The sequence below is a fragment of the Ammospiza nelsoni genome, chromosome 5, assembly GCF_027579445.1.
Source record: "Ammospiza nelsoni isolate bAmmNel1 chromosome 5, bAmmNel1.pri, whole genome shotgun sequence".
Taxonomy (NCBI): Eukaryota; Metazoa; Chordata; class Aves; order Passeriformes; family Passerellidae; genus Ammospiza; species Ammospiza nelsoni.
Genome location: NC_080637.1, coordinates 2999399 through 3025434, shown reverse-complemented (window position 1 = coordinate 3025434; position 26036 = coordinate 2999399). Strand labels below are relative to the sequence as shown.

The 26036-nt window shown below is 45.4% G+C and overlaps 2 non-coding genes across 2 annotated transcripts; one reads left to right on the top strand and one right to left on the bottom strand.

Moving 5' to 3' along the window:
- Positions 1-14296: 14296 nt before the first annotated feature.
- Positions 14297-14411, bottom strand: LOC132074029 (U5 spliceosomal RNA). Its single transcript, XR_009418572.1, has one exon. It is a non-coding gene; the product is annotated as a U5 spliceosomal RNA (small nuclear RNA).
- Positions 14412-16493: 2082 nt separating this feature from the next.
- Positions 16494-16608, top strand: LOC132074030 (U5 spliceosomal RNA). The gene has a single exon (XR_009418573.1). It is a non-coding gene; the product is annotated as a U5 spliceosomal RNA (small nuclear RNA).
- Positions 16609-26036: the final 9428 nt, after the last annotated feature.

Sequence of the window (26036 nt, the reverse complement as noted above, 5' to 3'; positions counted from 1 at the left end):
ACTAAAACTAAAACTAAAACTAACACTAAAACTAACACTAAAAAACTAAAACTAAAAACACCTAAAACTGAAACTAAAATTAAAAAACTATAACTAAACCTAAAACTAAACTAAAACTAAAATGAAAATAAAAAACTAAAACTAAAAACACTAAAATGAAAACACTAAAACTAAAACTGAATTAAAACTAAAATTAAAAATCCCTAAAACTGAAACTAAAATTAAAAAACTGAAACTAAAACTAAAACTAAAAACTAAAACAAAAATCTAAAACTACCTAAAATTGAAATTAAATTAAAAAAGTAAAACTAAACCTAAAAAATCCCCTAAAACTGAAATTAAAATTAAAAAACTAAAACTAAAACTAAAATGAAACTAAAACTAAAACTAAAACAACCTAAAACTGAAACTAAAATTTAAAAACTAAAACTAGAAAACTAAAACTAAAACAACCTAAAACTAAGAAATTCTAAAACTGAAGCTGGAATTAAAAAACTAAAACTGAAATTTAAAAACTAAAACTAAAACTAAAAAACTAAAACTAAAAAAACCCTAAAACTGAAACTGAAACTAAAACTAAGAAACTAAAACTAAATCTAAAACTAAAACAAAACTAAAAGTAAAACTAAAAAAATCAAAACTAAACCTAAAACAACCTAAAACTGGAACTAAAACTAAAAAACTGAAACTAAAAAACTAAAACTAAAAAACCAAAACTACAACAAAAACCCTAAAACTAAAAAAACCCTAAAATTGAAACTAAAATTTAAAACCTGAAACTTAAACTAAAACTAAAAAACTAAAACAACCTAAAACTAAGAAAACCTGAAACTGAAATGAAAAAACTAAAACTGAAATTAAAAAACTAAAACTAAAAAACTAAAACTGAAACTAAAAAAACTGAAACTGAAACTAAAACTAAAAAACTGAAACTAAAACTAAAAAACTGAAACAAAAAGTATTTCAGGATCTTCCTAACACCAAAACAGTGCAGGAAGTTCTGTCCCTATCCCCAGGACCATTCCTGCACTGCTGGCTCCCGTGTGAAAGGGAAGGTAACACACCACAGCCAGGCTGAGTCTGGGGGACAGAGACTCAAGCCTGGATCTATTCCCAGTTTTCCTGGCTGGAATGAATTGAGTTTATTTCCTGTCAGAGCTCGGCATGTGCAGCTCTGGTTCACGGCCAAGGAGGATGTAAGTTTTCTGTTTTTCTTTTTGCTGATTTATGACCTGAGATAGCTCAGGGATGGCCTTGAAGAGCCCGGCGCTTCAAAGGACGAGGAGAGACTTCTGATCTTGTCTCGGTCTCGGTGTTTATTAATTGTTTATCTAAAAGATTTTCTTTCAGCCCGACAGAGGTCTGCTCAGCAAGTCAGCCATGGGCACACTCCACAAGCCCCTGGGCGGTCACTTATCTTTATACCCGAAGTTACGTGTACAATATTTACCATTTTTCCCCAATACCTTCTACCCTTATTAACCGGTGCACTTCTAGTAATAACCAATCCCAAAGTGCCACCATCACCACAGAAGATGGAGGCCAAGAAGAAGAAGAAGGAGGACAGGACACGCCCCAATTCCTCCATCTTACTTCTTTAGACCCCCCTGTACAGAAATCCTAAACCCTGTGTTTTACACTCTAATTAACTTATCCCTTCACCATTCACCCAGTGAATTCCTCCCATCCTCATACAGGCGTCGTCTCCTGTGTAGGATCAAAGCCCTGCCACCAGACACTTCTGGCAACATTCCAGGACTCCCGAGCCCCCCAAGGGTGGTCTCGGCCACTCTGCACCTCCATCCTGAGGTGCTGAGATCCCACAGGAGGAGATGGGAGCTCCTGGATCCTGATTAATCTGGGCTGTCCTGGGAGCAGCTCTCCCTCACAGAGGTGATTTTTCAGCCATGCACAGGGTGCACAGTGCAGAAGTGGCTGCAGGCACCAGCCTTTAATGAAATGTGTGAATCTTCCTTTCCCTTGCTTTCCCTGGGCAAGTCACTATGTCTCTGTTTCCCAGCAGAGGAGTGAAGCATTTTTCTTTTTCCACCTCCTCAGAGCAGAGAAGGAAGTGGCACAGAGGCAGGCTGGATGTCTGACCCTCTGACCCAGCAAATCAAATACGAAATCAAATTTATTTTCATTCCCAGTGGTTTTTATGCACTGACACAGGGATTTGGCCATGCTCCAGAGCAGAACTGATGGTCTCCATCTCTCCAGGCACTCTGCACCCTGCAGCTGCTGTGGGTGGGCTGGTGGGGGGCTGCATTCCCCAAAAACACCTTGAATTCCCTTTTTCTGGTGGGTTCAGGAGTGCTGTGACCTCCCCTTGTCCTCAGCACCCTCCTGGCCACGCTGGGGACACACACCTTGGGCATGGGTGACAACCACGTGTCCTTGACCCTACATGTTGTGGAGAGCAGAAGAATTTCCTGACCATCCCTTCTGCCAGAGCTGAGCACTTCAGGGGCTGCTTTTGGGCTTGTTCTGGGTGCTGCCATTCCTATTCAAACCCCTTAATAATCCAACATAGGAGTGCTTGTTCTGGGTGCTGCCATTCCTACTCAAATCCCTTAATAATCCAATATAGGAATGCTGGTTCTGGGTGCTGCCATTCCCATTCAAACCCCTTAATAATCCAACACAGGAATGCTTTTTCTGGGTGCTGCCATTCCCATTCAAACCCCTTAATAATCCAACACAGGAATGCTCGTTCTGGGTGCTGCCATTCCCATTCAAACCCCTTAATAATCCAACACAGGAATGCTGGTTCTGGGTGCTGTCATTCCTACTCAAATCCCTTAATAATCCAATATAGGAATGCTTCTTCTGGGTGCTGCCATTCCCATTCAAACCCCTTAATAATCCAACACAGGAATGCTTGTTCTGGGTGTCAAAGGTTATTTCAACCTCGTGGAAAAAGGTATCAAAGGGGGAGAGGGATGGAGGGGGCTTGGGGGAGTGTTGGTACATTGAAATTACAGAAAGATGATTTAATCACATTTTTTTCCCCATCAGAATTTCTGGATGCAACTGGCTTTGTCCCAAGCCATGAGCTGCCATCATCAGAAAGTTCCTCAGAAGAGCTTGGGTGGATCTGCACAGAGGCAGGTGAATCTGTGGGCTGCAATTTCCAGTTTCTTCTGAGGATAAACACCATTAGCTCAATCTGAAAGGAAATCCCACAGCCAAACCCATTTTGTGTTGTCTCTACAGTGTTTACTGAGGACATTTTCTGTGAGAGCTTTCTCAGAGTCCTTGGCATTGCAGTGCCCTGGATTTCTTTCTCACTGAGTTAAATCAATATTCCAGCAACTCCTCTGTCCCCTGGAAGGAGCTGTGTGAGAGGCAAAGGCACAAATCATCCATCCCCAGCCCTGGGCAATACTTTAATAATACTTTAATGGCTGGAGGTGGCACTAATGACTGGATGTGGCACTCAGGGCTGCGGTTTAGTTGCTGTTGTTTGGTCACAAATTGGACTTGATGACATTGGAGGTCTTTTGCAGCCTTAAGGCCAGATTCCACAGTTCTGGAGAAATCCAAGCTAGTCCTTATTGTCATCTTATTGCAGGGATTCCATACTGTTGTCTCCTTAGGGGTAAGATTACTTTCTACACTATCTTTTTTTTCTTATATTCTATCCCCCTACAAGTCTTGAAGTCCAGATGTGTGGTGTTTGTGAGGGATTTTAGGATGAGGGAAGAGATTAATCTGACTCTGTGGTTTCAGATGGCTGATTTATTATTTTATGACATTGTCATATCATATATATCATATCATATCATATCATATCATATCTCATATCAATAATACATTATGTTATGTTATGTTATGTTATGTTATGTTATGTTATGTTATGTTATGTTATGTTATATGTCATGTCATATCATGTCATATCATATCATATCGCTATATTTGCTATACTAAAACTGTACTAAAGAAAGAGAAGGATACCGATGCAAAGCTTCACAAGAATGAATAATAAAAACTTGTGACTCCTTCCAGAGTCCCAACACAGCTGGCCATGATTGGCCATTAAGTTAAAACAGTTTACATAGAACTAATTAAATATTCACCTGTTGGTAAACAATGTCTAAGCTACATTCCAAAGCAGCAAAACACAGGAGAAGCGAATCAGAAAATTATTGTTTACATTTTTCTCTGAGGCTTCTCAGCTTCTTCCCAGGAGAAGAATCCTGGGCAAAGAGGATTTTTCAGAAAATGTGACAATAACACAGATGTGTGCAGCACTGGGCTGCCCAGGGAGGGAGCAGGGCTGCCTGTACTATACCCAAAACAAGCAGCAGAAATCCCGATGAAGCTCCTGCACCCACCTTGGCAGGGAACTGGGAGCCAGCAGCAAGGAGGACTGAAGGGGAGAGGCAGGCAGACAGCTCGAGTGAAAGCATCCAACATCTGGAATCCCTTCCCTAAAACCTCTGTGAGAATTTCAGCCCTCAAAGGCACAGCAGACATGGATAATTCAGTTTGGGAAGCTGCCAGGGGGGATGGGGGACATTTTGTGCTGCTAACGAAGGGATCTGATGAATGTTTCCATGCTGTGTGAACTTTGTGGCAGGAATCTGAACCATTTCAAACGGAATATTTACTTTCTTCCTACAAGCTCCAGCGCCCGACAGTTGCCATGGGAACTCAGCCCACTCACCAGCCTGCCACGTGAACAGGTTTGTTTTGTTAGGAGTAGTAATATTCCCATTATTTTTGGTGTCAGGGGCTGATCATTGCCACCACTTATGCTCCAATAACTCTTGACTGTAATATCTTTGATAGGATTGTGCCCAGCGCTGTCCTGGTGAAGAACTGCTGGCAGAGGTGCCAGAGTGGCTCAGAGGAACCTTCCCTTCATTAGGACATGATCTATTTGCCTGTTGCTGCTGGGTCCTGAGTCCCTGTGCTGGGAGTGAGCCACGAATCTCAGAATCATCACAGCAAAGCAGAAAAGGGAAGAAATCCAGAGTTGTGAGAGTGGGAGTGAGCACTGGGACAGCCACAGAGCTGACGGGGAGAGTCAGGGACTGACTGAGGAGGGGAAGATGAATACTGGAGGGATGGAGCCTGCTCTCCAGTGCAGGTTGTCAGGCCCTCTGTGGGTCTGGCCAGGCAATTTGCAGATTTTCTCACTGGCTGTGATGAATGGAGCGTGTAACACATCATATCTACAGGGGAGATCCCTTGGCAAGTGACAGCCACAGAGACCCCTTTGTCACAGACATCTTTTATGAAAAATCCTTTCCTTAGGATTTTTCCTCCTGAGAAGCTGAGAGGCCTCAGAAACAAAATGCAAACAATGATTATCTGCTGCTGTGGAATGCAACAGGTGCATCTGGGATTGGGCTCATGTGGTTGTTCCTAACTAATGGCCAATCACAGCCCAGCTGTCCAGACTGTCTGGCCAGTCACAAGCTTTTGTTTTCATTCTTTTTCTATTCTTAGCCAGCCTTCTGATGAAATCCTTTCTTCTATTCTTTTAGTATAGTTTTAATATAATATATATCATAAAATAATAAATCAGCCTTCTGAAACATGGAGTCAGATCTTTGACTCTTCCCTCATCCTGGGACCCCTATGAACACCATCACACCCCTTGTCAGCAGGGCAGGGCTGGAATAGAAAGGGAGGTTAAGGCAGAGGTGATAAACAGGGTCTGAGCAGCAGGGGAAGGTTGGGGCCATGGTGGACTGGGTGGTTCCTGTAGAGACAGAGAGAGCAGAAGGTGATGGGCAAGAGCAGAGGGGACAGGATGGGGGAATGGCTTTAGACTGACAGAGAATAGGGTTAGATTGGATTTTTAAGAAGAATTTTTTCGCTGTGAGGGTGGGGAGGCCCTGGCACAGGGTGCCCAGAGCAGCTGTGGCTGCCCCTGGATCCCTGGAAGTGCCCAAGGCCAGGCTGGATGGGGCTTGGAGCAACCTGGGATAGTGGAAGGTGTCCTTGCCCCTAGCAGGGAGTTGGAGATAGATGATCTTTAAGGTCCTTTCCAACCCAAACCATTCCATGATTCCACAATCTCAGCATTCTCCATCTCTCTAACTATGCTGATTTGCTGTCAGGGAGATCACTCCTGTGCATAAATACATGGATGAAGTTGACACTTACAGGAAAATTAGAGAAAGAGCAGCACTCAGGATGAATTCAGCTTACACTGAAGTGCAAATTATTCCACTTGGCAAGTTGTCTTTCTTCCAAAACATCCAGAGATCTTGACCAAGACAGCAGGGAGAATGGTTCAGGCATGAGAATTCTGAAATTTATGAGTCTTCTGCATTTTTCAGTCATCAGGATCTAAAGTGCCAGACTGGTATAATCCATCCCATGCCTCCCAGGTGGAATACCTTCCATTTTGGAATACTTTCCATTTTTATAAAGGAAAACTGTGAGGATCACATCTGTGTGTGGATGTGAGTGAATGGTATCAGCATAAATGGGATGAGATGGAGGGAGAGCAGCAGTGAGCTGGCACAGGTGCCTTCCCCATCTTAGAAAGGGCGAGAATCACAATTTCACTCCAAAAACCCAAAGCTTTGGTAACAGCACGGCAGAGAAAAGCTGTCCTCAGTCCTTGCCAGTGATTCCTGAGCAGTGTGTTGGGACATGGGATGTGTTTTCAGGCTTCATCAAACCACTGATGAGCCTCTTACCCTACAACAAGTGTTCCTGCTGTTTGCAAACCCTTCCTGGTACCATCAGCAGCACTGCCATGAAAATAACACCACTCATGGAATGTGTGTCCTCCTGCTTTGCCAAAGTTTTCCCAAGGAGAAACCCAAAACCTCCTAAAAACCCAAAATCTTTTTAAAAGTTTGTCGGGTCATTTAGCCTTGAAAAGGCCACAGGTAGATCCCAAATGTGCTCTGCTTTTGTAGGGAGATAGCCTGTGGTGGTGAACTATTGACTCAAAAATTCCAAAATTGTGGTGCCATCAGGTTTATGGGCTACACAGGCTGATGATTTGCCTCCTTTGGATATTTCCCTGCCTTTGTCAGCCATCACAGCATCCTGTTCGCTATTCCTGTGCTTGGTAGAGTTCCCAGTGCTGTCAGCTTTCCCAGCTGGGATGGAAGCAGTGCTGTGCACATTCTGCCATCCAGAACGGCGTGGGATGCTCCAGAAGAGCCTCTCTTCCAGAAAAACCAGCTGGACCTCTGCACTCCCCAGGGGAACCAGCTGGGAGTCCAGGGCGACCAGCTGCACCAAGAGACTGTCAAGGAGTTTCTGCCAGGAGATGTTTACAAGGGGAGCAGAGGAGGGCAAAGATTCGACCATCAGCAGCTCAAATCCTGCTCTGGATCGTGAATCCTGCAATGAGATGATTCAGTTGCTCCTTGTATTAAACTCACATTAGAGCTTTGCCATAGTTACTGATCAATAGCAGCACTAACAAACATCTCCTCTGTCTGACTGTGGAATAGACTGGTTTTGTTTTCCTTTTTTTAACCCACAAACCAGATTTTTTTATTCTGCAACAAGAGAGCTTTTATACATAATTATACCCACCATTCAACTGGTGTCAAGCAATATTCCTGGGTATAAATCTCCCTGTACTTGTTCCTGCAAAGTAAAAATCAGAAATCTCAGCAGGGTCAGTGTGGTGGGGAGCAGAAAAATTCAAAATGCTTTGGTTTCCTGGAGGAGCCACTTGCCAAGTCTGAAGCTGTTGTATTGCTGCTCTCTTTCCAACAGTCTGTCTTTGATGCAGATTATTCCTTCAGCAGGAGTTTATCCCTAAGGAAATGTAGGGACCTGTAGCACCAGATTTTTTTGCAGTGCATTATTGAGCAGGAGTGTTTTAAAGCAGATTCCCAAAGCCAAAGGTTGAGTGATCAGCCTGAGTGGAAGGATGGAGCTCATCTCAGCAGCTGCAGGAATCTACGTGTGGACATCACCACATGAACTCCTCATCCAACCCTTTCCTTCCCAAGGGAAAAAACTGCTTCAGGGGAACGAATAATCTGAATTATTACAGTCAAGATAATGCCTGAAGAACCCGATGCAGGGACCTGTAGCACCAGAGACCTTTTGCAGTGTATTATTGAGCAGGAGGATTTTTAAGCAGATTCCCAAAGCCAAAGGTTGAGTGGTCAGCCTGAGTGGAAGGACGGAGTTCATCTCAGCAGGTGCAGGAATCTACGTGTGGACATCACCACATGAAATCCTCATCCTACCCTTTCCTCCCCAGGGGGAAAAGCTGCTCCAAGGGAATCAATAATCTGAGATATTACAGTCAAAATAATGCCTGAAGAACCTGATTCATTTTTCCAACAGTAATCCAAACTGGATCATGAGGAAAGGCCTACTCATCACAGAACAGCAGATGGAGTAGCTATTCCAAGAGCTGAGGGGATCATTAATAAGTATCTCACTTACTAATAAGTATCTCATTCACTAATAACTATCTCACTTGATCACACTTTCATTCCAGTTTGACCTTGATCATCCCTGCTGCAAATCACAATGTGTCATTAGGTGCTGGCTGCACTCACACTGGATAAACTTGAGCGTGGTGTGATCATGTTCTCGGACAGAAGTTATTTGAAAATGCTTTTAGGAGGCAGTTTTTAATTAAAAAAAAAAAAAAAAAAAAAAAAAAAAAGAAAAACAGAAGAGGATTGTTTAAGAATGACTGCTGCCTGTGTGGCTTTTCCAAGTTTTCCTGCGGCAAAGTGATGTGGATAATTATTGGCACATATCAACACATGGAATGATGAACAGCTGGAAGTGTTACCCATGGGCACGGCCCTAAAGAAGCTGTAACTCTTAAAACAGGCTGAAAGACAAATAATTATCATTCAGCAAGTCTGACAGGAGCCTTCCTTAGGGCAAGGGTGGAGGAGGTTACAGAAACTTACTCAATTAATCAATTGGTCCACATTATAATTAAACCCAAAGCAGAAAAACAATTATCTGGGTAAGTGCTGGTTAGAGGACATTTCTTTTAATGACTTTGCTCCGTTCCATTTTTAGTTGTGATGCACTTGATGAGATGAGGTGGATATGAGCCTTCGCTGTGTAATTCTGAGCTAAAGAGAGAGGGATTATCTCTCCTTAAAGGTGAGAATTCCTGAGATGTGCTCTGGTTTCACATCCACTCACTTTTCATCCTCCATGCCCCACATGCTGCCATTAAAACAAAGTGCTCTGAGTGTGGAACAGTGGAGTATTAAAAGGCCATTAATCATGGCTTTGTACTCCTTGCTGCTGGATGTTAATTTTAATTTACAGTCACTTACTCAGTTCCCCTTCAGTGGAGTGGCTGGCTCTGTTCCTAAGGGCCAGGACAATGAGGGAAGGGGGAAAAGTCACCTCAGGCAGGGACAGGAGGGGTGTGGAGGTGCTCCCTGGGGATCCCCATTCTTCTGGTCCCTCCTCCTTTCCCTGTGTTTACATCAAGAATTTGATTGTCCAGATGGAGGAGCTTTCAAACTCTACTGGAGGAGAGAGAATGACATTTCCCAGCTGCTCTTAAATAAAGAGAAAAAAAAACAAACTAAGGAAGGAAGAGGAAAATTACTGATTAATCATGTCTGGCCCACAGGGTAACAATTATCATGTTAATTGGGGAAGAGTCAATAGTGAGGAAATCAGGATAAGATCACCTGGTCTCCTGCCAGCCACTTTCCACTTTCTAGGAGACAACTCCTGCCAGTTTTGGGGACACAGGCACTGCCACTATGTAGGGAGGGTCATGCCTGGAGCCACCCCATCAGAGCTGCAGGTAGGGAAAGGAGAGCTTTGGTGGGTTCCGATTTATGTTGGCGTCCTCCTTGTCCTTCCTGGGCTGCTGGGAAAGCTGGAAGTGGCAATGTTCCTGGTGGGAACATCTCAGAGCAGGGCTGGGAAGGAGCTGCTTGGAGGGGGTGGATCAGCCTGAGGTGATGGATGTGTCCATGAGGTGAGGAGTTAGCAGATGTTTAACCCAGATGTTTAACCCAGATGTCAGCCTGGTTGTTCCCAGCATTGGCCATCACAGGTATTAACCCATGAGAAAAGGGTTTGTTATCATGGAATCATGGAATGGTTTGGGTGTGACCTTAAAGATCATCCAAGTTCCAACTCCCTGCCATGGACAGGAGCATCTTCCACCATCCCAGGGTGCTCCAAGCCCCATCCAACCTGGCCTTGGACAATTCCAGGGATCCAGGGCAGCCACAGCTTCTCTGGGCACCCTGTTCATTGAGATGTGAAGAAATTGAGACATCTTCCTGCTACAACAGAAAGAAGAAAACATCTTTATTTCTTTAATAAAAAACCTAGTATTTCTTTAATAATAATAATAATAATAAATTGTTTATTCCTAGAGTGTCTACAACTTCTGTTGCCTGTCCCCACTGTCCCGCATTCCCTCAGGGATGCTCTTTTCATTGCTTCCAGAAGTTATAGTTTTTTGCTATATGGGGTTCAAGGCTAGGGTTTTCCCTAAACAGGCATCCTACTTTTCCTTGCACTGCAGGGTGAACTCCATGGTTGCAAGCCTGCAGGGAAACATGGAATTTCTCCATAGAATATGGAGAGCTCCTCTTCACACTGCTGAGGAATGAGAGCTCTTCTTCACATTGCTGGTCAGGGATCCTAAAGCATATGGGATCCCACATTTTATAGATATATAAATCTACCCAGCAGAAAAGGGAGAGGTGGAGAGCAGCAATATGAGATGCTGATTGAGTGTCCTGAACCACTTCAGCTGGATGGTTTGGTCTCATTTCAAAAGTGTCAGTGACAGGCAGACCAAAAAGGACAAAATCTGTGAATATGGGCATGTTCTGAGAGTGCATTTCTTTAAGAGGAAAAAAACTTCCCTGTCATCCACCACTGGCTTCTACTGGACTGCACGTGGGCAGGGCAAAATATTTGCCCACATGACGAGGGCAAAATATTGAGTCCTGCTAAAGCTGTGCTGGTTGGCAGCTAGGAATGTCATGGCCCTCAATGTGTTGTTTTCCAAGTCAGGTGCCAGGAAATGAGTTTTATGACCTGGAGCATGACAAAAATTTGCCTGAGTGAGCATTGTCCCTTTTGGGACAGCACTGGGCTCAATTGGTGCAGCATCTACACATGGAGAGCATCCCTGGGAAACTGTCCTGTCAGCTCACCCAGAGTCCTGCCTGCAGAGAGCCACTGGATGTGGCTCTTAAATAAAAAAAAAAAAAAAAAAATTATGAAGGAAGAGGAAAATTACTGATTAATCATGGATGGGTGCCCAAGAGCCTGGGCTCTCTGAGAGGTGAGGCACAGCCCTCTCTTGGCTGTGAGCCTCTCTGATCAAGAAGAAAGAATGAAGTCTCCATCTCCTGCACTTCTGCTGTGAGCAGCCCTTCAGAGGCAGCAGATGGGTCCAGCGTGGCACCAACACAATCAGAAATAGCTCTGGCACAGCTCCCTGTGTGATTTCAGACTGTCTCGTCCCTGGCCATGTGGCCAAGCTGCAGGAACTGCTGGAAAAAGTCAACTCTGAGCTTTGCAGAGCCAGGATCTCATTAGGCACAGCAGGGAGGAGCAGGAAAACAAACACCTGGCACCACCACGTCCCTTCAGCAAGGGAGATTGTGGTGAAAAAGGCAAAGACTGTGGTCTGGGGTAATTATAATTCCCTCTCTCCCAGGATTTCTCCTGGGGAAGGCAGTGAGAAGCTCAGAGAAGACAAAACAATTCTTATCTCTACTTGCTGCTGCTGTTTGGCACATGTGGAATGTGTTAATGGAGATTGTTTGCTGAAGGTGAGGGTTGTTTGGATTGATTGGCCAGTTGGGTAAAGGCTGTGTTGTGATGGTTGGAGACAGTCATGGGCTTTTCTTGAGTATCTTTTTAGTACAGTATCTCTTTAGTAATCTTTAATACGATATCTCTTTAGTATTTATAGGTGATGTTTTTGCCTGATGTCCAGGAAGAACGATGAGGAGGACTCCATCTTATCAGAAATAAGAAATCGGTCAAGAATAATATAGTATAATAAAGAATAATATATTATTATATTTATTCTTCATTATATTATTAGATTATTCTTTATTATACTACATTATTCTATATTATATTACACCATATTACATCACATCTAAATTGAATCTGCCAAGCACTCAACTCAATTGCCCAGAATCTCGTGACTGTCCCGACACACACACCTGGATTCAATTGGTCAGTGAATCCAAACACTCACACCAGAATCCAATTCCCTTCAGGTAAACAATCTTCCACAATGCATACCACTTGTGAACAACACAGGAGCAGCAAATGAGTTAAGAATTGTTTTGATCATTCTTTTCTCTGCTTCTCTCAGGTTCAGGGAATGTGAATTCCACAAATATTCTTTAGTATTTAATTTAGTATAGCATTAGTGTAATATGGTGCAATTTAATAAAGCATTTGTTCAGCATTCCTGAATCATGGATTCAGAGCACATTATTCTCTGGATGGGGGTCAGTCATCTACTACAGTGGTCCAAGAGGCAAACCCAGTATTTGCAGAGCATCCTCCCACCTGCCATGGGCTGGGACTGACAGAAGGACTGACATCAGCTGTGGGGATGACAGGATTTGTGGATTTGTGCTCCCAGTTGGGCTCTGGGCTGGTCTCAGGGCCTCTGGGACAGGCTAGGGTGCTGCAGTGGGCTTGAGAAATAAGAGGGGTCTCCTGTTAGCACCAGCCTTTGAGGATGTGAAAGTGAAAAGAGCAGGGAAAAAACTAAAAAAAAATCAAGTCCAAGCCAGTGGAATGTCTCTGGTTTATTCATTGCTGCCTGACTTATTTACTATTTACTTATCTACTTGGAGAGGTGACCTTCAAAGCTGCTGTTTGTCCCTGGCAGCCTCTTGGCTGCAGGTTGCATGTTAATTCTGGCTGGGCACTGACACTGAGCATCCCAGGCCTCCTGTGGGGGAAACTCTGTCCCTTAATTTCAGTGCTGTTTAAAAGCAGGAGTCTGCTTTGGGTAGCCAGGCTGGGTTTGGAAGCCTAAACCATAAAAAGCTGTAGGGAAAATGTGAGCCTGGTGATGCAAATTCCCTTCAAATTTTGTTCCACCTCATCCCACTCATGCGAGGGATGAGTGGCTCTGACTCTGTGCCATGGAGGGACAGTTCACATGTCCCACAGCAGATGTGGGAATGTTCTCTCCCTCCAAACTCTGCCTTTGCAGAGAACAATCATCCACCGCCCACAGATCCCATGCAACACATTTTATTTTCATTTTTAACAGCCTGTAAACCCAAGCATCTTTCCCTCCAGCCTTTTCCACTCACCAGGGATGTCCATGCAGTCTTCAAGGTGATTTTAGAGCCTCCAGAACAGCAAGGTGACCACAACCACAGCCACAAATGCATCCAAATTGTGTCTGTGCAGAATGATCAAGAGATGATGACAAGAGGGGCTTCTGGGGCAGGAGCCAAAGGAAAATATGGGATGTCTGTGGTGTTTACAGCACTGCCAAGATGCCAGCAATGATTTGTTGGCAGCAAAACACTTCAAGCCAGGACCTTGCAAGCAAGGCATCTCATCCAGGGTGTGCAGTGTGCCCTGGACACTTCCCACCTGGGACACTTCCCTTTATTATTCCAAATAAATTCAGTGCTATGCTCAGGGTCCCAATTAATGCAGCAGGACCTGACTCTGGGCTGCTCTGAACACATGAAAACATTTCCCTGTGCTCTCAGACAGATGCCACACTTCACCCAGACACGGAGGGGTTTTCTGGGAGGGAATATTTGTCACACTGGGTTTCACTTGTGCAAACAGAAAATTCTGCTCCTTTCAAAAGCAGGGGAAATGAAGGCAGGAAATGAAGGCATGCAAAAAATAAAGGCAGGAAACTCATTTCTTGAAGGAGAGGGGTGTGAATGGTCTAAAGTCTTCCTTTTATAACCTTAAAAATTAGTTACGGGGAAAACAGTCCCAAAGAGTGGGCATATTGAATTCAAGATACAGGTGCCACTTTGGTAAATACACAGCCATAACCTGGCAAATCTTACCCATAATTTTGGATGTACATCCCTTTAGGAGGAGCGATTTCTTCCCCTTGGCACCAGAAGCTGTTTCACAGGTAAGAACAGAGCCAAAAAGTGGTTTGGGTTGGAAAGGACTTTAAAGATCATCCAGTTCCACCCCCTGCCATGAGAAAGGACAATTTCCACTGTCCCAGGCTGCTCCAAGCTCTATCCAGCCTGGTCTTTGGGCACTTCCAGGGATCCAGGGGCAGCCACAGCTGCGCAGATACTACCAAATACATTCTAACTCCTCTCTACAACACTTCCCACAAACCAATCTATTTTTTAACCAATAAAAGTGCAGCTCTGATAAAGCAGAGCCACCAAAAATTCCCAGTCACTCCTGACTGTTCCTCTCCACGGAAATCTTTAGTAAAAGGCGAAAGATTTATTCGCTCTGAAGAGAAACCAGAGCATGCCCTCCTCACCCTGCCCAGGCCCTGCCCTGCATGGAGGTTCCTCTGCAGCACAGGGTCACCTGTCCCACCCCCAGTTTCACCCTGTGCTGTCCCCAAAGAGGTCCCCTGGCAGGGTCACAGCCCAGTCCCGTGTCCCCACCCAAGTTTTCCCATGGCAAAAGTGGGAATTTGGAGCAGAGCTGTGCTGCTGGCCCGCAGTGCACCCTGGGTATGCAAATTGGCTGAATGCTAATGAGGCACAGGTAATGAGCTCTAGGGGAACATGAGACAAGCGCCCTTTGTCAGCTGGACAGAGCCTGGGCTGGCTCAGCTCTGCTCCTGTTCCAACCAACACAGAATGCCAGCAGGGGCTGGGTGGGAAGGGACCTTAAATCCCACCCAGTGCCACCCGTGCCATGGCAGGGACACCTCCCACTGTGCCAGGGGGCTCCAAGCCCTGTCCAGCCTGGCCTGGGACACTGCCAGGGATCCAGGGGCAGCCACAGCTGCTCTGGGCACCCTGTGCCAGGGCCTCACCACCCTCACAATAAAGAGTTTCTGTGTAATATCCCACCTAAATCTCCCAGGTTTAGTTTAAATCCATTTCCCCTCACACTATCAGTAACTGCTGGGGTCAAGTCACACACCTCCTTCTCCATCAGCCCCTTTGAGCCCTGGCAGGGGCTCTGAGCTCTCCCCGGAGCCTCCTCCTGTCCAGGTGAGCACCCCCAGCTGCAGAGCAGAGGGGCTGCAGCCCTTGGAGCAGCTCTGGATCCTCCTCTGGAACCACTGCAATAGGGCCAGGGAGGAGTGTGAGAGCCTGAATGAGGGATGTGGGACTCCAGGGGCTCTCCAAAATGCAGTTTATTGCATCCAAAATGCAGTTTATTGTATCCAAGGTGTCACGGGCCATGGGTGACAGAGCTGTGCCCACAGCTGTCAGCTCCAGCTGCAGGCAGGGCTGGACACCCTTTGGTTTTGGTCACAATGCATTACAGACTTTTCTTTGCTGAGCATCTTCATGCAGTAGAACCAATCTATACCTGAACTGTTATCTATAGCCCATCATAACTACTGTAATTACCATATTCATGTTACTGTTCTCCAATCACTCAAAGTTTGTGCACTAAACTTGAAACAAGAAGTTGTTTTGTTTTTCAGTTTTCTTGCAGTGGAACATTCTGAGACCTTTTTTCTACTTGCCACATCAGTAGGCTTGTTTGCCTGTGCTATCTTTGTGCTTGGTAAAAACATCTTCTTGTTTGGGGTGGGTTTATCCTTTGCTCTAAGTCATAAAAACCCCTTCTAACTAACACACCCTTTGCCTCCTTGGTTATCCTTCTGATTCAACCTTGCTCAGGGATTTCAGGCATTGCTTTGAGACTTTTTCTCAAATCATTGAGCTGGAGTTGCTGCCTTCCAGCACAGATTCTCCCCCTCCTGCCCACGCTCTAGGAGATTTTTTTTTAATAAAACAAACCTTTGCAGAGAGTCTTTGCCCTGGGACCATCTAACTCAAGGCATGGGGCTGATGTGCCCCTGCCAGCTGCCCAGTCACAAAGATTGTCACCAGATACACCCAAAAAAGTCTCATTTTCTGCATCAGCAGGGGCTCTCAGGATGTCCCTGGATCCCTGGCAGTGTCCCAGGCCAGGCTGGACAGGGCTTGGAGCCCCCTGGCACAGTGGGAGGTGTCCCTGCCATGGCACGGGTGGCACTGGGTGGGATTTAAGGTCCCTTCCCACCCAGCCCCTGCTGGCATTCTGTGTTGGTTGGAACAGAAGCAGAGCTGAGCCAGCCCAGGCTCTGTCCAGCTGACAAAGGGCGCTTGTCTCATGTTCCCCTAGAGCTCATTACCTGTGCCTCATTAGCATTCAGCCAATTTGCATACCCAGGGTGCACTGCGGGCCAGCAGCACAGCTCTGCTCCAAATTCCCACTTTTGCCACGGGAAAACTTGGGTGGGGACACGGGACTGGGCTGTGACCCTGCCAGTGGACCCGTCTGGGGACAGCACAGGGTGAAACTGGGGGTGGGACAGGTGACCCTGTGCTGCAGAGGAACCTCCATGCAGGGCAGGGCCTGGGCAGGGCGAGGAGGGCATGCTCTGGTTTCTCTTCAGAGCGAATAAATCTTTTGCCTTTTACTGAAGATTTCCGTGGAGAGGAACAGTCAGGAGTGACTGGGAATTTTTGGTGGCTCTGCTTTGTCAGAGCTGCACTTTTATTGGTTAAAAAAAAAGAGTAGGTATAGTGAATTTTCTAATAGAAACTGTTGCCGAGAGGTGGTTAGAGTGTATTTGGTAGTAATCCAGCCTGTTCAAACTGAAGGGAATGAGTTGTTTGGATTCAGGATCCTCCACTGTTGGGAAGGATGAAAGTTTGACAATAAGGTCTCACAGATAATTATGCTTAGCAGAAAGATTTTTGAATCTCGAAGCTGAAGAAGGAATAAAAATGAAAGCAAGTTTTGATCTAGAAGAAAAGAATTGCTGAGGCAGTCTTACTGGGCACACACTCTTTGCAAAGGTTTGTTTTAATTTAAAAAAAAAATCTCTTGGAGCATGGGCAGGAGGGGGAGAATCTGTGCTGGAGGGCAGCAACTCCAGCTCAATGATTTGAGAAACAACCTCAGAGCAACGCCTGAGATCCCTGAGCAGGGCTGACTCAGCCCCTGGATGCAGAATGGGACGTGGTGAGCGAGATGAGGAGAGTCATTTCTCATCTGGGCATGGCAGAACGGGGGACACCCTGCTCTGATGTCTGTGCCTGCAAGGGAGCATCCAGGGCTTGGAGAGAGCAGCAAAAGTGACCCAGAAGTCTGGAGGACAAGCTCTGAGTGGGAAATGTGTCAAAATTACCCCCTTCAGTTCCTGGGGGTGACACTGGAGAGGCACCTCCTTATGGTGATGTTTGGCTGATTCTGCAGGGGAGTTTCAGAGGAAATGAGAGAAAACATTGCTCAGATCAGGCTGGAGGAGGTAAAGACTGAGGTGAATTAGGGAGAGGATTTAACATGCTGGGAAAAGGTCCTGAGCAATCTGGTGGATTTTCTGTCACCTCAGAACAAACTCTGGAAATCAGGCTGTGGTTCAATGCAAAGCACTGGATCCCAAACAAGAGCAGGTAGGAAAAACAAGTGAGTTATTGTATAAAGATATGTAACATTTATGATATTTCACAAGATTTTATTTATTAATTTAAAACATTACATTTATTGTGTAATAAATGTAAAGTTCATAGTTAATTCCAGGTGGGGAAAAACAAGTGGGTTATGATATAAAGATATGTAGCATTTATGATATTTCACAAGATTTTATTTATTAATTTAAAACATTACATTTATTATATAATAAATGTAAAGCCCATAGTTAATTCCATGTGGGGAAAACAAATGGGTTATAATATAAATATATGTAATATTTATAATATTTTACAATATTGTATTAATTGATTAAAAATACATTTATTATATACTAAATGTCAAGTCCATAGCTAATTCCAGGTGGGAAAAAACAAGTGGGTTATGATATAAAGATATGTAATATTTATGATATTTTACAATATTTTATTTATTATTTTTAAAAATATATTTATTATATACTAAATGTAAAGTCCATAGTTAATTCCAGGTATATAAATCTCCGAAATCAAGTCAAAATTCAGGTCAGCAGAAAGGTGGTGCAGCTCAGTCTGGAGCAAGATCCAAGCCCTCTGAGCACATTTAAGGCTCCATCACTCTGCAAAATTTAATTTTGCAGCCCTGCCCTGACCCAGCAGGGGATGACTGGCTGCAGCTGTACAAAGGGAACAGGATGGAGCAGCAGCAGAGGCAGAAGTGCAGGAGAGTCCTGAGACTGGGATGTGCTGTTGCTGCTGTTGGGAAGAAGCACAACAGTTGTTTTTTGTTTTTCCAGGAACATCCACACTGATTCCATGAGTTTCTGATGCCCCAAACTGAGTGAAGGCTTGGGCAGGGATCTGCTTTTCTCTGCTACCCCATTTCCTCCATCACCTATTCCTAAGGATGGTCCTGGCAGTCCAAAGAGCTGAGCTTTATTTTCGCCCCTTCATTTCCCAAATTTCAGCTTGGGGGATTCTAACCTGGGCCCTCCTGTATTTTATTTTTTCCCTAAAAAAGTCTGTTATCTTCAGCCCTGTCTTTCTCACAGAAAGCCCATGTTTTTCTCACAGATCCATATTCTTCTCCCACTCCCAGCAGCCTGTGAAGATCTTGTCCTGCCAGGCTCATCCAAGGCCTCAAGATCTGCTGTCAGAAATGATGAAGACATTCCCAGTTCCCAGGCTCAGCAGCCAGGATGGGGTTTGCAATCAGTTTTAATCACAAGTAACCGAGTGGATTGTGAGCCACAAGCCCTGTCTGCAGGCAGCTGTGATGTAATGGAGATGACACTTCAGAATTGGGTCTGAGGGTTGTTTTTGGGCAAGGCAGAGAACCACAAAATTAGCCTCAGTGCAGGGGAAAAAGAGAAAAGTATAAAGAGAGTGAGTGCTGCAGGCTCACACCAATAAGAGTTCCCTCCCTGCCGGGCAAGACAATAATCAAAATTAATTTGTGGAGGAAGGCAGGCACTCAAAGAGCAATCAAACAGGTGACCACAGCTGGTGTGAAATTTCACAGGATGGGAAAGGAAGAAGGCTGGGAGGAAACAGCTACCAGCTGTCCCTGCCTTCCTGAGCCTGCAGGAACAGAGAGCCCTTTCCTCAAGATGCTTGGATGCTGAATGCATGAGAAACAGCCCTTTGGAGGAAGGAGAAATCTCCTGGGAGCAAACCTGATGTCTTTAAATGCATGTTCAGGTTAGTCAAGCAGCACATGGCAAGTGATGGATATCACAGGCTCTTTTGCACAGAGCAGAGTCCCTGCTTGCTGCTGCTTCTCCCCTGCTCTGCTGGATCCACATCCTGGGTCCAGCCTGGACAGCTGTGCTCTGGATCTTAAAACAAAGAATTAATGTCTTTAAACCAAAATAAAGTAGGTTTAGATGAGATGTCAGGAAGAAATCCTCCCCTGTTAGGGAGGTGAGGCCCTGGCACAGGCTGCCCAGAGAAGCTGTGGCTGTTCCTGGATCCCTGGAAGGGGATGGTTGAAGGTGTCCCTACCCATGGCAGGGGTGGAATGAGATGAGCTTTAGGAAAAGGACATGGCTCATGATGTCAGATCTCACAGAATAAAACTGCTCCCATCCTCAGCTAAGGAAGGTCACTCTGGATTTGTCCCATTTGCACACACACCAAGGGGGTTTTTACCTCTCTGGATTTGTCCCATTTGCACACACACCATGGGGGTTTTTGCCTCTCTGGATTTGTCCCATTTGCACACACACCGTGGGTGGTTTTTGAGGGGTTTTGCCTCTCTGGATTTGTCCCATTTGCACACACACCATGGGGGTTTTTGCATCTCTCCATCCTGCCCTTGCTGGGTCACTCCAGGCTGCTGGACCATCCATCCACAGCTCTCCCCTTGTCACAATGGATCATGGCATGTTCCTTTCCTGCAGCCTGTGTCCTGCTGCACTGCTGGTGTGCTCCCTCCTGCCCTGTCACATCAAATCACTGCCTCCCCCTGCCTCCAGCCATCTCTAATATTCAATGACTCAGAAAGGAGCTGACCTTCATCAATAAGATGATGTCACCTGCTGAAAGAAAGTCCTGATAAAGGTAAGAGCAGGCAACCTGATCTCCTTCCTGATCTCTGTGTCCAGAACTGCAAACCACAATAAAAGGATCTGTTCCTGATGAAAATTCAGCTCCCTGTGCTGACCTCAGCCTGCTGTGTACTTGGAGACAGAGATATGGCCAGGGAAAGGCAACCTGCTGCATATTCACTCCCTAGATAAATTCTTCTCTAAAGGCAGATTGGGGGAAGGTCAGTCTGACTGGAGGAGAGGGGAAAGGTGGCCAGCACATTTCACTTAAATCATCTTTTGTTAAAAATGTACCTGGTGCATTTTTTGCCCTAAAATCCCTCAATTCTGTGCTCTTCTTGTCAGAAGGAATGAAATCTGAGTGAACTGCTAATGTGGATTAGCTGAACTGCAGGAAAGCACAAGTATTTTTATTCAATTACAGCATCCTTAGCCTGACTCATCCCAATCCCTTTGGGCAGAGTTCTTTTCCTCAAAGATGATAACTCTGTGTGACTGCTCCACCTGTCCACTGTGGGCTATCACTTCCAAATTCCCAAGTCCTGCCCAGTTTGGGTGCTGCTCGTGCTGCTCTCTGTGATGGTGTTCATAGGGGTCTCAGGTTGAGGGAAGAGATGGAGATCTGACTCCATGTTTCAGAATCACAGAATCACAGAATTTTCAAGACTGGAAGAGACCTATAAGATCATCTAGTCCAGCCGATGTTCTAACTGTTCAGCTAGATCATGGCAGCAAGTGCCACATCCAGTCTTTTTTTAAATTCTTCAAGGGATGATGCCTCTACCACCTCACTGAGTAAATGATTCCAGTTTCTGACCACTCTTTCTGTGAAGTATTTCCTTCTTACTTCTAACTTACATCTAGCTTGACGCAACTTGAGACTGTGTCCTCTTGTTCTATCTGTTGTCGCCCGGAGAAAGAGGCCGACCCCCAGCTCACCACAGCCACCCTTCAGGAAGCTGTAGAGAGGGATGAGGTCGCCCCTGAGTCTCCTTTTCTCCAGGCTGAACAACCCCAGCTCCCTCAGTCGCTCTTCGTATGGCTTGTGCTCCAAGCCCCTTATTAGTTTCGTTGCTCTCCTCTGGACACGCTCAAGTAACTCAACGTCCCTCTTAAAGTGAGGGGCCCAGAACTGGATACAGTACTCCAAGTGAGAAGGCTGATTTATTATTTTATTATATATATTACATTAAAACTATACTAAAAGAATAGAAGAAAAGGTTTCATCTCAGAAGGCTGGCTAAGCTAAGAATAGAAAGAGAAAGAATGATAACAAAGGTTTTTGTCTCAGCTCTCTGTCCGAGCCAGCTGACTGTGATTGGCCATTAATTACAAACATCCAAGATGGGCCAATCCCAGATGCACCTGTTGCATTCCACAGCAGCAGATAACCATTGTTTACATTTTGTTCCTGAGGCCTCTCAGCTTCTCGGGGGAAAAAAATCCTAAAGAAGGGATTTCCATGAAAAGATGTCTGCAACAGCTCTCCAACCAGCGGCTGTCAGAAGGAAAGAGTTTTAGGGGATGTCATGCAGGACACAGGGATTGAATCTCCACTGGATGCATGACCACAAACTGTTGACTGCTGCTCCACCTCCTTGTCCCATGTTTCTAAACACAGCACTGACAACCATCTGTTCTGCCTCCACACCCAGCCCACGGGTTCCCAAGATGATTCTGGCACTAGCCTGGGTGCTGCAGGCTCTCAAGTGTGTGTGTGGCCCTTCATCACTTCTCCAGGGCTGAAGATATCAGCGCACCTTGGCTTGTAAATGGACAAGGTGAATCCATCATAAAAATTATTCTGTACCTCAGCTAAGCCTTCATGAGGGATGGAGAGGGAGGGGACAAGGCAGGGCACGTGTAGGGCTGTAAAACACCTGTCCACAGTCGTTCCATGACCTGGTTGAACTTCATAACCTGAACTCTGCCATTTCTACTCTTTCAGAAGGGCTTTGCCTTCTTCAAACTCTCTCGTGCCTCACCAGTGAAAATATCCAGCTCTGTCCATAGCAGTCAAGGGTCCCACTGATTGTTTCTGCTGCTAGAGGACAGAGAAATATTTCTGAATCATCTGCCTGCATAAATTTCCTTAGATTAGCTCACTAATATTCCATTGTAGAGTGAGGGTTTCTTTCCATGGAAGGGGAAGGGGAAGGGGAAGGGGAAGGGGAAGGGGAAGAGAAGAGAAGAGAAGAGAAGAGAAGAGAAGAGAAGAGAAGAGAAGAGAAGAGAAGAGAAGAGAAGAGAAGAGAAGAGAAGAGAAAGAAGAGAAGAGAAGAGAAGAGAAGAGAAGAGAAGAGAAGAGAAGAGAAGAGAAGAGAAGAGAAGAGAAGAGAAGAGAAGAGAAGAGAGAAGAGAAGGTGTGAATGATGAAGGAGGTGCTGTGCCATGGACAAGGTCATACAGGAATGACAGCAGATCTCATTCCCTTTGCACTGTGATTCTGCTTCTGGGGCCTTACATGGTCCTGCAGAATTGAATTCTGGCACAGAAAATACTCTTTAATAGAGTTAAATCCTTTTCCTCTCCTGATCTGCCCCTAATTCAGAGAGGCAACATCAGCTTCATAATACAACCACAGAGCAGTGAGGTTTGGTTTGTCCTCCAAACTGCAATAACCTGAGAAAATTTCAAGGTCTTCAAATCCTGCATAACAGAATTCAGGAAATGTGAAAAATTAGTGTGGAAAAATTTCTTCGGGAGCCTTGAAGCTGATCCAGAAAAGATTACAGAGAGCTGCCCTCCTGAAAAGCCAGGATAAAGTCCCAAGTCTTTCACCATTTATTGATAGAATAGTTGGGGTTGTAAAATACCTCTACGATAATTGAGTCTAACCCATTATTACCAAGTCCATCACTAAACCAGGTCCCTAAGCACCACATCTACACATTTTTTGAACTATTGCTGGCATGGTGATTCCCCCATAAATCTTCCAGGGGAATACATCCTCTGGAGGAGACAGGAAATCAAGCACTGATAACATCACCCGCACTGTGGGTCTACTCAACCCAGTATAAGGTGAAACACTGGATAATACAGATATTTTTCTATCCTCTAGAGAAAAAAAATCATAAGTATACCTGAAGTATCTTTGTATTTACTATGAATCCCATGAATATTTCCCCATTAAGTTGTTTTAACATTTTTCGATTGAGTAAACTTCCAGCATTTGCAGTATACCTGGGCAAGGGGGGATTATCTCTTGATTACCTTCACCTTGTGTGAAGCAAGTCCTTTGTTCTGACCTGCTATCATCTCAGGCACCTTTTTTTTTTTTGTCTTTTCAAAGGAACAAAAAAACAATAGTTGCTCTCTTTCATCCTCTTCATGCCACTCATAATCTGATAGACTATTATCATACTCTGCTGCTGTCATCTCTTATTCAGATGAAATATTCCTGGAGTACTTCATTGTTCTGTACCTTTGATCACTCTATTGCCCTTCTACACATCTCTCCCAGTTCTGCTGCATCCTTTCTGTGGGTGGAACAGCAGAGCTGCTCAAAACATTCCCGAGGCAGACACGCGCTGAATTTACACAGGGGTGTAATAATGGCTTCTATTTTGATCTCCATTCCTTTGCTATTAATTCTTAACATTCAATTTGCTTTTTGTCACCGCCATTGAGCACGGAGGTGACATGTTCATAGAACTGCTCATTATAAACACCAACTCATTCCTGAGTAAGTAATAGCCCATTCAAAGCTCATCACTGTAGGTAAAGTTAGGATTGCTTTCTTTTCCCCGCGAGCACCACCCTGCACTTATTTCCCCTGAATTTCAGCTGCTCTTTAGTCACAGAATCGCTCGGCAGTGTGACGTCCCTGTGCGAGCCTCCCACATCATCCCTCATCCTTACTGCCTCTCAGGGCACCAGCAGAGGATTTCTGTCACCTCATCAGCACCAGCACACCTGAGTTATGGCCCCCTTGGGGCTCCTGCTCACCTTTCCATGCTGCTGGCCAGGCTCTGCAGCCAGCACACCCCTGCAGAGACAACTGTCCTGGTTTAGGGCAAATTTGGGAGAAAACCTCCAAAAGGGGCCCCTCCAGAAAGCAAACCCACGCAGCCCCTCCCCACAACCGGTTCGGGAAGGAGTCCTTGGAGAGAAGTGGAAAGAACCTGTTTCTTTAACAGGCACAGCACACAGAATGAACAATACCGGGTGACAACACTCTTTCACTGCTCTGAAAAGGATGACAAATTCAGAAAGTCTCTCTTGGGGGTGGGTCACTCTGTTATCAGTCCCTCCGGTGCTGGGAATGGCTGCTGCCCAGAGTAGGCCCCAGTAGGCCACAAGGTGCAAACTCTCGGTGTTTTCCAGGCTCCAGTCCAGAACAGGCTCAAGTAGATCCAAAAAAGGGAAAGGAGAAACAGTCCAGGGAAAAATTCAGACTGCTTAGCTAAACTAACTAATAAGCAGAAGCAAAGAGCAAGAGCAAAGCAAAAAGCCCAGCAAAAAGCAAAAGCAGCACTATGCACTGCCCTGTCTCTGTGTCCCGCCAGCCGTGGGGGAGCGGCTGATAACAAAACCAAAACAAAACTTTCACTCTTCAGAGTCAGTCTTGAAGGCACAGAACACAATATCCAAGCAGAAACAAAACATGAATGGGGATACAAGCATCATAACGTCACCCTAGGATAACAACACTCCTGTGATGTTTGCTTCTCCAGCTCCTTGGGCACAGGCAGGTAGCCCTCACACAAGAGATGGCTCTGCCTTTATCTGTGGGATGTGTGCTGCATTCAGAGCAGAGTGGTTTGGATAGTTTTGGTTTGAAAAGAAAGGTAGGAGCCTCTTGTGAAATGGAAAATGTAAACACTTTCTCTCTGAATTATAATAATTTTGAAACTAAGAGGCTCTCAGGTAAATATATGAGAGTAGGAATAACAGTTCTTTACTAAGAAAATTAAAATACAAGTGCAATTGTACAAACAAATAAACCAAAACCAAACACTGGCAGAGTGAGAGCAGGCCCTGCCCCCTGTGTGTCAGGGGGTGTCCCAGCCCCATGCCATGGGGGCTCAGCCCTCCTGCAGTGCCAGCTGTGGCTCTGCTGCAGCAGGGATCCTGCACAAGGGGGGAGTTTTCCTCTGCAGCTCCAGGGCTGCTGCAGATGGGCCTGGGCTCCCTCTGGCCATGCAGGGCAGCAGAAAGCTGCTCCTCTGGCAGTGCAGGGGGCAAAGGCTGCTGTGCTGTGCCAGGCTCAGATTGTGCCCAGGTAGGAATGCTTGGCTCCTCCCCTGGGCGGAGCCTCTCCCCATGGGATGCTGGGATTGGATCAGCCCTGCAGGGACACCCAGTGGCCATGGACAGCAGAGATCTCCTGGAGGGAGGGTTGGCTGTGGGAGAGACAAAGAAACCTGCCCCATGGACAGAGAGAACTGCCCCACCTCTGACAGATGGCAAATAGAACACACACCCAGCTAAACCTGAGAGAGAGTGGCTGTGGAACAGAAGCCTCTGTGTGTGGGTTTTCCTCTGGATCTTTTATCTGCTGCATTTTACGGGTGTGCGCGACTTCGCGTGCGGCCTCCCTTGGAATTTATTCCCCTGGCTTTTTGATCACAGTAATAATCCCACTGCTAAAAAGGAACCTTCCCCTTTAAATTCCCCAGTGCCAAGAAATGAACTTTGAAATATGAAGGTTAGCAAAGACTTTGAGAACAACTTTGAAAGCAGTTAAGCTGTGAGCGATCTCGGCGTCCTTTAATCAGATGCTCGGCTCTGCAGCTCCAGCCATCTTCACGGATTAACTCCCATGAACTTCCTGAACTGCTTTCATGGAAAAGCACATCAAACAGATGACTCTGCTAAGGAGGAATTAATCAATTAAGTAGAAGCAGGGAGGCCTAGTCTCTGCTGAGAAACTGCTCCACGGACCCCTTCATCCTGCCCACCTCCTTCCTTCTGCCTTGCTCCAAAACTTGTTTTATTTATATTAGATGGAGACTGAATTTTAGATTTTTAGAAT